Here is a 6,000-nt window from a genome sequence, read left to right as displayed (position 1 = left end):
GTAAACAGGATGACATGATATAACTATACAATGCGTCTAGTAAAGTGGTTGGCATGCCATAATTCGCAAACATGCCGTCGATGGAAACCTGATGGCATGATATAATTCATGGATAGAATGACATAATTCAAAATATGATGACTATGTAAACATGATGAGATGATATAACTATATTATGTCTTTAGAAAATGGTCTGGCATGCCATAATTCTGATACATGATGTTTATGTAAACATCGTGGCATGATATAATTCAAATATATGATTTATATACTAAGCAAGTGAGCATAGGGCAATCGCATATATGATGTGTCAACTAAGGAGATGGCATTCAATATTGCGTATATGATGTAAAAACTAAGCATTGCAAGACAACATATGCATGATATGAGTAATATAACCCTGCCAAGTTTGAGCATACACCTCAGGGGGATAATAGGATTGGTCATCTGCCTCTGAATCCTCCTCTGAGGAGCTATCTGTAACCAGCAAGATATCTGCTTCAGCAGGTAGCATTGTCTGCTCTGAAGACCTTGTTTTCACTCCAGATTTCTCCATCACCAATTCAAATGGCTGAAGCACCGGAAGAGCAGTTGAATATACGAACATTGTCGACAAATGCAATGAGTAATACAAAAAAGGACGGCATGATATAATTCACATATATGATGCTTGGCTAAACAACATGGCATTGCATAATTCACATACATAATGCCTTGCAACAAGATATCATTGCATAATTCACATATATAATGTCTTGCAACAAGATGGCATTGCAAAATTCACATACATGGTAATTAGACACTAAACAGGTGGCATTCACACAAAGCATGTCTAAACTAAGCATATGACATGCCAATGCAAGACACAATATGCACGATATGAGCAATATAACCCTGGCAAGTTAGAGCATGCACCTTGGGGTGGGGGTGGGAATAGGACTGGTCATCTGTCTCTGAATCCTCCTATGAGGAGCTATCCATAACCAGCAAGACATGCACTTCGTCAGATAGCATTGTCTGCTCTGAAGACCTTGTTTCCACTCTAGATTTTCCATGACCGTGTCGAATGGCTAATGCACAGGAAGAGTAATTTAATGTACTAAAATTGTTGACAAATTTAATACGTAATAAAAAATGATGGCATGATATAATTCACATATAAGATGACTGGCTAACCAGGGTGGCATTGCAAAATTCACATATATGATGCCTGGCTAAATAAGATGGCATTGCATGGTTCACATATACGATAAAGAAACTAAACGTATGACATTCACACAAAGCATGTCTAAACTAAGAAGATGACATATTTGATGTATAAAGTAAGCAATGCAAGGCACCATATGCATGATATTACCAACATCAGCATGCCAAGTTAGAGCGAAGACCTCAGGGGGTAAATAGGAGTGGTTTCTCCTTCCGAATCCCCCTCAGAACAGCTATCTTCCTCTTGATTACAATCCGAAATGGGTGGAGGGGGGCTGCCTTTGCACCCACCATGGAGCTACGTCTGCATGAATTTGTATTGCCACGCAAGGCTTGTCTCTTTCGCTCTACATGTTCAGTTCCATTGTGTACAATAACTGACATGCATAGGAATAAAACATAGTGAGATTATGTAAGGAGTGCATGCACAAATCCAGAGTGATGGTAGCAAATTGTGGATAGACCCAAAACCAATGATAGCAGGCAGATAATAGCTTTAGTTAAAAAATAAAGATAATGGCTCCTTTAATGTTTGTTTCCACCCAACATGAAACTCATAGTAGACACCCGAGATTAACCAGATAGTAGACATATAGTATTGGTTGCTGCCCCAATATGTACCCCACAACCATTTAAAACTCAAGTTTGACCATTAGTTTGGACCTGACTCAGAGTCTAATAGGTGAACAGGACGATAAAGTAGCATGTCATCATATTAAGCGATGCATAACATAAGCAGACATGAAAGAGTGCGACCTCTCTTGCGGACCCATGTAGTCCTCAAGGTCATCTGCTCAGTTGATGATGGTAATGCAGTTGTCATGGCTGCCGGCGGTGGGGAAGAAGATCTGAGGCGGCGGAAGATAGTCTGGAGGGCGGATCCCTGCTGTGGTGAACCCTTCCGTCATTGGAGCAGCTGAGCTGGGGTGGAACATAGCGCAGCAGGAGCGGGGCAAACCACACAAGGTTTTCTTTCACACATATCTGTAACAGAAGTAATTGTGTAAGGGCTTGTTTGAATTTTAGGATTCTAACAATACAGGGATAGGAAATACACAAGAATAAGATAGGAATGCACGTGAAAAATAGAGAATTAAAAAACACATGATTTCTGCCAATCTAGGTGTTTGGTTCACAAGAATTGGAAGATCACAGGATGTAAAGAAGTATGGTGAGATTAAGTCAAACCACAAGAAAATGTACGGTTATAATGATATTATGCTACTATCCCTTAGTCTTGTGCTTCATGAATAGGAATTTGAAAAGGAGGACAAGTGGATATTAAAATTCCTACGGTTTTTCTTTCAAGGAGACACTAGAGGAACAAATCCTACAAATTTCCTTTGCTCCATTCCTTTGAACCAAATGTATGAATAGTAGTACTAGAGGAAACTTTCCAATTCCTATGTTTTTCCTTCACTTTTCCTTTAAGCACTGGCGATTCTAGTAGGAAGGCTTGAGCAGGGAAAAGCCTACACTCAAAAAATGTTTTTGTGCTACTTCTACTACTTTGGACCCAGGCCACTGCCCTACTAGCTCAACTCCCAGGCCCATCTACAAATGCACAGCTCAAGTGCGTAGAGATAAATAATGATGGCGTTCAAGAGAGTCCATCATGGATAGCTAAGTTGCCTGGTACCTCAGTGCTTGTCATATAGTAGGAGAAACTAATCGTATTTCACATTACTATGTGTGCTCAATGGATAATATATATGACATGTAGAGTAAAAAAGAGATGCAACAACTGTACAACCTCTTTGGCGAAGCCATGTCGATTTTAGCGTGATTGGGTTTGTCAGTGAGGATGCTCCGGCTGATTTGGCTGTCGGAGGAGGGGAAGAAGATCTTAGGCGTCTGGAGATGGAGCCCGGGGTACTGCTCCGCTGCGATGGAGGGTTTCATCGTTGGAGCAGCTCCGGTGAGTTGTACGACGGCGAGGCTGAAGCAGGACAAGAGAGACAATGTTAACCTGAGTGGAATTCTAATAGCATCTCCAATAGATGATGTAATATACATAACCACAAAGTGCTAGATGTAAAATACATCAGCCTCTCATCTCTGAACTTAACTGTCGAAACTGAATTTAACTGTCGAAATTGAATTTAACTATCGAAATTGAATTTACCTGTCAAAACTGAATTTTGTTGTCGAAACTGAATTTTACTGCCGAAACGGAACGCACTAGTAGCAAAAAGCAGTAGTAGCAGCAGCAGCGCCTGGAGCAGAAGCGCATGCGAGAGCTGGGGCAGTTGGTCATGTAGCAGCATCTCGGGTAGAAGCTGCAGGGGCTCGAGGGAGAGCAGGATCTGTTGCTCGTGCAGTAGTGCTACCACTTGAGCTTGCGTTGGTTTTTTCCTTGAAGACGAAAGGGTGATGCAGCAAAGTAGATTAAGTATTTCCCTTAGTTTTGAGAACCAAGGTACCAATCCAGTAGGAGACAACACGCAAGCCACCGAATACCTGCACAAACAAAGACCAATTTGCACCCAACACGATAAAGGGGTTGTGAATCCCTTCACGGTTATTTGCGACGTGAGATTTGATATAGATGGATAAACGACAAAGTAATGTTTTTGGTATTTTTGGTTTATGGAACAAAAAGTAAAAAATTGCAAAGAAAGTAAATAGGAAACTAGAATTGTAGATCGGAAATTTATATAATGGAAAATAGACCCGGGGACCATATGTTTCACTAGAGGCTTCTCTCAAGAAAGGAATTATGACGGTGGGTGAACAAATCACTGCCAAGCAATTGATAGAAAAGTGCAAAGCTATGACGATATCTAAGGCAATGATCATGAAGATAGGCATCACGTCCGTGTCAAGTAGACCGAAATGATTCTGCATCTACTACTATTACTCCACACATCGACCGCTATCCAGCATGCATCTAGAGTATTAAGTTCATAAAGAACAGAGTAACGCTTTAAGCAAGATGACATGATGTAGAGGAATTAACTCAAGCAATATGATGAAAACCCCATATTTTTATCCTCGATGGCAACAATACAATACGTGTCGGTTCCCCTTCTGTCACTAGGATCGAGCACTGCAAGATTGAACCCAAAGCTAAGCACTTCTCCCATTGCAAGAAAAACCAATCTAGTTGGCCAAACCAAATCGATAGTTCAAAGAGACTTGCAAAGATATCAAATCATGCATATAAGAATTCAGAGAGGATTCAAATAATATTCATAGATAGGCTGATCATAAATCCACAATTCATCGTACCTCGGCAAACACACCGCAAAAGAGTATTACATCGAATAGATCTCCAAGAACATCGTGGAGAACTTTGTATTGAGAATAAAAGAGAGAGAAGAAGCCATCTAGCTACTAGCTATGGACCCGTAGGTCTGTGGTAAACTACTCATGCTTCATCAGAGAGGCAATGGTGTTGATGTAGAAGCCCTCCATGATCGAATCCCCTTTGGCAGGATGCCAGAAAAGGCCCCTAGATGGGATCTCACGGGTACATAAGGTTGCGGCGGTGGAAAAGTGGTTTCATGGCTCCCCCGGAAGTTTTTGGAGTATCTGAGAATATATAGGAGGAAGATCTAGGTCAGTGGGTCACCGAGGGGCCAACAAGGTCAGGGGCGCGCCCTACCCCCTAGGCGCGCCCTCCACCCTTGTGGCCGCCTCGTGGATCTTCTGACTTGCACTCCAAGTCTCCTGGGTGTCTTCTGGTCCAAGAGAAATCATCGCAAAAGTTTTATTCCATTTGCACTCTGTTTGGTATTCCTTTTCTGTGAAACTCTAAAACAAGGAAAAAACAGAAACTGGCACTAGGCTCTAGGTTAATAGGTTAGTCCAAAAATTCATATAAAATAGCATATTAATGCATATAAAACATCCAAAATAGATAATATAATAGCATGGAACAATCAAAAATTATAGATACGTTGGAGACGTATCAAGAAGCAGCACGCGCAAGAGTAGAGCAGCAGCGCAAGCAATAGCAAGAGCGATAGCAGCAGCGCAAGCAAGAGCAAGAGCAGAAGCGCGAGCAAGAGCAGACCAGGCAGGGGACCGAGAGCAAGAGCAGAGCAGCAGCGCGAGCGAGATCCAAAACAGCAACATCTCCTACTGATGTGGACGTCGCCACCGAGGGAGCGATGCCGTGGAGGAAGTGGCCGGCGACGCCGCCGTGGATGGAGCCGCGTCATGTTGGCTCGGGACCGAGCGCCGGCAGCACTGTGAGATCGAATCAACAAGAAAATGCGGCGATTAGTGTAGAACCTCTTTGGTGGCGCCGATTAGGCCTCAGCTTCATCCGAGGAATCGGTGATGATGTTGCTCTTCCGGTGGTGCAGGTGAAGACGGGGGTGTGGGAGTGGAGGTGGCGCGGAAGACGAGGGGAACATCGGGGCACCTCCATGGAGGTGGAGGACGCGGGGTGGCTGAATCGGCGGGACGACGAGATCGACAACAGATCCTCATCCGGTGCGGTGGATGAGGTATGTCAAGGTGTTGCTGTGGACGACGTCGTCGGGGAAGAGGCTCCGGCTGGGTGGCGAACGGAGGAGGGTGTGGGGCTTCACGGGTTTTCGCGGCCTCGGTGTACGAATGGGTGGGCGGATGGGATGGGAGGGGGGAACCACGGCTTAGGGACGCGCTTGTCCGAAATGTGTGGTAAGTTATGAAAGTACCCCTACCTATTTGAGCTAGGCAGTTCTTTCAGTTCAGGGGTATCACGTGCATTTCACGTGTCGGGATTTCGCAGGAGGTGGGAGCTTTTGCGTGCGTTGAAATTTTGGGATAGCAAGGCGCGGGTTGAGATGGAGGGAGTTTTAG

The sequence above is a fragment of the Aegilops tauschii genome, chromosome 1, assembly GCF_002575655.3.
Source record: "Aegilops tauschii subsp. strangulata cultivar AL8/78 chromosome 1, Aet v6.0, whole genome shotgun sequence".
Lineage (NCBI taxonomy): Eukaryota > Viridiplantae > Streptophyta > Magnoliopsida > Poales > Poaceae > Aegilops > Aegilops tauschii.
Note: the sequence above shows the minus strand (reverse complement) of the source record.